The 7390-nt window shown below is 37.2% G+C and overlaps 1 non-coding gene across 1 annotated transcript; it reads right to left on the bottom strand.

The window, feature by feature from the left end:
- Positions 1-6722: 6722 nt before the first annotated feature.
- Positions 6723-6794, bottom strand: TRNAP-AGG. The gene has a single exon. It is a non-coding gene; the product is annotated as a tRNA-Pro (tRNA).
- Positions 6795-7390: the final 596 nt, after the last annotated feature.

Here is a 7390-nt window from a genome sequence, read left to right as displayed (position 1 = left end):
TTCTTCACTTTTAGCTTATAACATTGCTTTATTTGAAATTATTTTTAATGTATTTCCTCGCTCATGTTTTCTAAAATATTTCTTCTAAACGTGATTCGAGCATACACTGCTATTGTTCGTTTAGTCTAAATTTTGCATGGTTGACTTGTTCATTGGATTAGGACAAATGTCACATAATCATTGTCTCACTACTGCAAGAGTGCGATTGTGACACTTGTCCTCCGTTCAGTTGTGGGCCGCATCTTCTGACTAGTTACGTGAGTTTGGGCTGGAGCATACGTGTAGGTTGAAAAAGAAATGGTTGGATGCGGACTGCGAATAAGGGTTGGGCCACGGAAGGGTTTTTTTTACCACATATGGACTTTGAGCTAGTAAGTCTTAAATTTGGGTTCGTTTTTTAGTTCAAACGAACCCAAATTAAATCTACTAGTTCCTTCTTCCTTGCACGACTCACTCCTATTCTCTATTCTGCCTCTACTTGCTCTCTGAAACTTCTTTAAAGGCTATTGTTCACCGATTATTTGGGAGCATCTTCCTTAAAAGGATTGTGACCACAGATGACCTATGTAGAAAATTTGTACCCCCTTTCCTAAAACCTTTAGCGGACAACATATCCAAAACAGATGCGCTGACTAGACTGCGTTACACCTCGTCTCACCCCCCCACCCCGGAGCATATGGATCCACCCAATTGATGAACACTCAAACCAAACTCGCCCATCCTTTTTGGCACAGGGACGCGAGAACCAATTCGAGTAATCTACAGTGGGAGACCCCTTAAAGCAACAAGCGAGAATGGCTAGGTTGATAGCAGGGTTAAAGAAAAGGCGAGTATGAAAAGACGTATCGCGTAAATGTCCCTGTAAGCAGCTTCATTCTTTCTTGATCTATGAACCGACTTTATGAAAAAAATAAGTCTTTCGACTGTTGGGTATGGATAAGCAGGACCTCTCTATTCAGGGAAAACCGGAGATGTTGGCTAAGAAAGCAAAGCAGGCAAGTATAGAACGGACAAAATGCACATACAAATTGATTGACATGATCCCTCTCTCTCTCTCTTTGGCTAGTTGGCTAGTTGCACGATAAGCGAGAAAGCATACCAGGTAAGGAAAGAAAGGCTACTCGCTCTCCTGTAAGGCCAACCCTCAACGACGAGCTCACCAGGCAATGCTATAAGTCTGATAGAAGTCCAAGGTTTCGCGTACTACAGACCAGGAAGCTCTTGGAGGAGCTAACATGAAATGAGAAATACATTTGATTACTGCAACTAATAGATAGCGAATTTTTGGTAGAAACTGAATGAAACCTTGGCTCGGGAAAGAAAAGGAAAAGGTAGTCGTACTCCTACCTTTTCCGTCGGATGATAGGAAAGTTTGAGCTGAAAGATTGAATCACACCTGGTAAGAAAGGCGGGCTTAGCAGGTTTCTCCAAACGTATAAACAAAAAGAGGAAGCAACCGATCCTAAAGAGGATTCCGATACGCATACATTCTCGCATGGAAGAACCTAGCTTAACCGGATCAAGGGTCCTAACCTAGTCCGACTGACCTTCTTTGGCTGGCCCCCGCCCCTTGTAACAAGGTCAACGCGTACGTGCTTTTTCCTTTTGTTTAGCGAGATAGCTTACCAGCTCTTTCGACTCATAGCAGCAGTATGAAAAGCGGAATCCTCATCCTGAGTCGAGTCCGCATTGCCATATGAATCGACATCGGCCACACCAAAAGCTCCTAGTTTTTCTTTAACGAGAGCTAATCTAACAGTTTCGATAAAACCAACATCTTTTAAAGAAGGAGTCGCTCTGCCTTGATCACCGTGGACATATGCAGCTCCCGCTTTACCTTTGCCTACCGTGAAAAGGAAAGTTCCCTCACGATTGGCCCTCCCAGCTCCCGAACGTCTTTCTATCAATCGAAAGAGGTATAGAATAGTATAACAAATGAACAAGCCAAGAATGAACTCATAAGATGGGCAGTCAGGGAAGCGATTTCATTTGTGCTATCCGCCAAGGAAATGATCAAGGAATTCTCTATACACGGCTGCTGAGATGACCGTATTGTTGCACATCCTAAATAAAGTACCGTAGGCAAGCGAAGCTTTTGAAAATGAAAGCGTGTAGAACTTAGATCCACTTTCTCTTCGATTCGTAAACTTCGGATCTGATCTTCTTTTCGTCTCCGGGTGACTGAGAGAGAATTTAGGCCTGGCGTGCATCCAATTCAGTCAATAATAAGGTACAAAGCGGATTGATTAAATGGGCTTGAAGTTCCATTATCGTTAGGTCGAAAATCTCTACTAGGTTTAGTGCACTTTGGTAGTTGCGAATGTTGCCCATTGATGCCGAAGGAGCCTTCGGAACCGGTGGAGAGGCTATGATGACTTCAGGCTATTCAAATAGCATGACCGATACCACAAAGAAAGGCTATTCATAATAATTATCTCGATTTTTGGTGATAAGGTAAAGGGTTTCAAAAGACAAAAGAATGACAATTCTACATTTTTTCCAGTGTGTGCGGTTTCGCCTGCCTTCCTTCCTGACCACGGATAGGCTATGGGGATAGCACATCAAGGGGAGAGGATTCGAACCTATGGGGCCACTATTTTGTTTTTTTTGTTTTTTTTTTCTTTCAAAATTGTCGAGTTTAGTTTTTTTTGTTTTTTTTTTCTTTTGGAGGGGCATTTCAAGAATCAAACTCGAAACCTCTTGCACCCAAAGCAAGAATCATACCACTAGACCAAATGCCCTTATTGTGGAATATATATTAAGTTGTTTATGGAATGTATCATATTATGACCAAATGCCCTTATTATGGACTATATATTAAGTTGTTTATGGAATGATAGTTAATGAAATTAATGAGCAATTATTATTATATCTCGTTAAATTATTTACATAGGTTGCTGTTTAATTGTCTAGAAAGGCTCATCTTTTGAGAAATGAACATAGGGGCATTTAGAGAATTGAACTCGAGACCTCTCACACCGTAAGCGAGAATCATACAACTAGACCAAATGCCCTTTGTAAAAAAAATGTAACATTTTTAACTCCTACTCAGTATATTTTTTTTCTCTCAAGTTTGAAATCTATTTTCTTGAGCGGTTGTTGGACTATAAAACAAAAATTTGATGGTCTAGTATTTTACTTGTAAGTAAGGCATGTAATATTGAATCGTTCTAATATGCAAGTGTTATCGAATAAACTACAACCCAACAAATGAATCAAACTAATCAGTTTGGGTTGGGTTGGATTTATTCGGCTCAGTTCGTCAGTTTGTTTGATTTAATTCTTCTATTTTGCTTCGTATGACAAGAAAATGAAGTTGTATTGAATGTACCATAGTTTGATTTATGACAAACTCATATGAAATATAATTGCATTAATAGTACTAAGAGTTGGAGTCTATAAATATTTCATGAACTTAAGTGCAACTCATGCTTCACTAAAGACGAGATAAACTTTAGTTAAGTAACTCGAACTTTAAATTACTTCATGTGGAGCTTCAATTACTCTATGTTAGCTACTATCTTTAGGGTTTACTAATTAGACACGAGTTCTTTGATTTAGGGGATTGTTTTATGTAATTTTCAACTACAACTTATGTTTTCAAATTTTTAGGTCATAATTTAGGTAGTGGTTGTATATTATGGATGAACACTAGAGTTTCTATCCGGTTCACCACAACTACTCTAGTTTTTGTTTGAAGGTTATAATTGTCATCTATGTTGTATGGTAAAAAAATTTGTTTAGATGAAATTTTAGTTAAAGTTGCATATTTTACTTCTTGCGAGTAAAAAATTTATTTCTTAGCATAATATGAATTTAGTTGCAGAGTTATTAGGAATAAGATAGAGAAAAAAAATTTCTTTTAAATAATAAACAGACCCAAGTTCATCTTTGTTGTTGTCTAATTGTAATTTTGCAAAAAGCATAACTAATATGAAATATCAAGGTAAATCAAGAATATATCCTACACGTCATTCAAGATGACAATAAAATGGAGTTAAATTGAACGTAGTTTTAGTTTCATGTCTACCATAATTGTATTAATGATATTAAAGAGAACTTCGTGTTTTATTAGAAGAGACCAACTTCCTTTAAGGTACTAGGAGTTTAAACTACTTCCATTGTAATTTCAATCACTCCACAATGATTACAAATTTAGGGTTGGCTAATTGGACATCAATTATCAACTTTAGGTTATAATTTAGGTAGTAGCCATTATAATATTAATGAGCATAAGAGTTACAATTCTTTCATGGACCATATGTGTTATAGTTAAATGAATATATATATATTATGTATGTCGAGGTTTGGGTAAAGCACAAAGTAGTAAGGAACAACATTGGCAACTCTAGAGCCACCCACAACTCATGATGGAGACGGATGCAAAATATTTTAACATCCTTTGGCATCAAGATACAGGAAAGATGAACGCCGTCAAATTGGAAGCTTTACCTGTCTTACGAGTCACAATGAGAACTCTAATCAAGCTGGAGCCTTGGACTAGGCAAATTGTTTAGTGATAGTTGAAATGGATGACTTCGACGTCGTGTCAGGAATGAACGTCCTGCTAAAACACAAAGTCATTTATATGGCCCTAGCAAAATGTCTAGTAGTAATGGAGTCTAACCCGATGATCATTCAGAAAAACATCTATCAACCAAGAGGGTTGAAAATGATGTCGAGAGAAAGAATCATAGCCATGATGAATCTACGCTTGCTGCTACTGTTGTAATTAAAAAGGGGAGCTCGAGTGAGCCAACCTCAATAGAAACCTTGTTGCCACTACATGAACACCACGACGCAAAACAAGGTCAGATAATGGATTTATCCCCACCAGAAGAGACAAAAACAAGGTTAGATATTGAAGAAGGGAGACAGAAACAAACCACTGAAGCAACACCTGTTCACACAGAAATATCATCTAGACGGATGAAGAGAAGGGTCAGTCGGAAGCGTCAACCACAATAATTTCAAGAAAAATAAAGAGTTCATATAAGTTAAGTTCAGATAAACTTCGAGTTCAAAGCAACAAGAACCAAAAACTGGTGTGAAAATACTATGGACTAGTTAAAGTTATCCATAAGATTATGAAGACATCATATAGAATCCAATTGCTCTTATGGATGCGGACTAACCTTGTTGTCCACGTTAGTAACTTGAAACGTTATTATTTCGACCCAAAAGACATCAAGCAGAAGCAGGTGGTATGACGTCATACAAATAAGAAAAAAGTTTCAAGCGAAGAAAGTAGGAAAGACACGAACAGAGAAGACATGAAGACTCAACAAACCGAGAAGTGATTTCAACAGCACCTAGTAGGTTGGAAGAGACTCCTCATTATGAGATCAGCTGGAAGCGCATCGAGAGACCTAAAGTCAGCCTCATCCAATAAATTGTGTGGGGGCAGATGTCATAGTCATGATTTCCCAAGGCGTGTTGCCTGTGGTTGCATGTTGCATGTCTCAGCCATTCTTGTAAACGATTTTTTGTCCAAGGCGGTTATTTGTGCAATGTTATTGTTTACCGATTATTTGGGCGACACGCCTTGAGCAATCATGACCGTCACAATTTGCTAAGAAATTTGTTGTCCATATGTTATTGTTGTCCAAGAGACTCCTCATTATGAGGTCATGATTGGCTAAGACATTTAAAGAAGTTTTACCTAGGGCAACTTCTATCACAATCCTCTTCTCGCTCTCTGAAACTTCTTTAAATGTTATTGTTCACTGGTTATTTGGGAGCATCTTCCTTAAAAGGGTTGTGACGACAGATGACGTAGGTAAAACTTCTATTGGGAGATTAGTGCAATAGAGAATCTGTGTCCCTTTCCTAAAACCTTCAGCGGACAACATAACAAAGAGTTCTTAGAAAAATTTGTGTAATGCCTTTGAAGTTAAACTCGAGGCTCTATCTTATCTCCCAAGAATATGGTTCATTCTCTATTCACATAGAAATTCTGCAATAGAAAGTGGTACCCTCATCTTCTTTTACAAAACTTTCTCAAGTCCTCATGGAATGATTTGAAAGTGGTACCTTCATCTTATTTTATAAGACTACCTCAACCTTCATGGAATGACTATGCTATGTTGATTCTTATAGAAGGGAGTCGGAGTAAGAGTAGATGACTATTTATGGTGTTGATTCTTAGAGAAGGGAGTCGGAGTAAGAGTAGATGATTGTTTATGGTGTTGATTCTTAGAAAAGGGAGTCGGAGTAAGAGTAGATGACTGTTTATGGTCCAAGTCCCGAAAAAGTAAGTTTGTATGTCAAGAAAGGAGAGGAGTCCTCATAGTTTCCAAGATTTGAAGAGAATCATACATACACAAATTTCCTTTATTGGGGGCATTTTGAGAATCGAACTTGAGACCTCTCACACTCAAAAGTATAATCATACCACTTAGACCACATGCCATTATAGATGATCTATAATTCTTAGTTGCTAGTCTATATATTTTTCGTGCCTCAATATATGAAATTTATATAAGTTGAAGTTGTGCATTGCCACGCATTCCTTTGGGTTATAGGCTCCATTAATGACTAAACTATTTTTATTTCATTTTGTTTTTTTTTTCCTTTCAAAATTGTCATTTTTATCTTTTGGAGGGGGCATTCCGAGAATCAAACTCACTAGACCAAATGCACTTATCATGGAGTACACAAGTAAATGATATTAATAAGAGCATTATCTTTCTCTAAGGCTCTTCTTTTGAGAAATGAACATAGGGGCATTTAGAGAATTGAACTCAAGACCTCTCGCACCCTAAGCGAGAATCATACCACTAGACCAAATGCCCTTTCTAAAAAAAAAAGGAACATTTTTAACTCCTACTCAATATATTTTTTTCTCTCAAGTTCGAAATCTATTTTCTTGAGCGGTTGTTGGACTATAAAACAAAAAGTTGATGGTCTAGTATTTTACTTGTAAGTAAGGCATGTAATGTTGAATTGTTCTAATATGCAAGTGTTATCGAATAAACTACAACCCAACAAATGAATCAAACTAATCAGTTTGGGTTGGGTTGGATTTATTCGGCTCAGTTCGTCAGTTTGTTTGATTTAATTCTTCTATTTTGCTTCGTATGACAAGAAAATGAAGTTGTATTGAATGTACCATAGTTTGATTTATGACAAACTCATATGAAATATAATTGCATTAATAGTACTAAGAGTTGGAGTCTATAAATATTTCATGAACTTAAGTGCAACTCATGCTTCACTAAAGACGAGATAAACTTTAGTTAAGTAACTGGAACTTTAAATTACTTCATGTGGAGCTTCAATTACTCTATGTTAGCTACTATCTTTAGGGTTTACTAATTAGACACAAGTTCTTTGATTTAGGGGATTGTTTTATGTAATTTTCAACTACAACTTATGTTTTCAAATTTTT

Source organism: Cucurbita pepo, chromosome LG06 (genome assembly GCF_002806865.2).
Source record: "Cucurbita pepo subsp. pepo cultivar mu-cu-16 chromosome LG06, ASM280686v2, whole genome shotgun sequence".
Taxonomy (NCBI): Eukaryota; Viridiplantae; Streptophyta; class Magnoliopsida; order Cucurbitales; family Cucurbitaceae; genus Cucurbita; species Cucurbita pepo.
The sequence above is the reverse complement of the archived record's forward strand: the minus strand, read 5'-3'. Positions and strand labels throughout refer to the sequence as shown.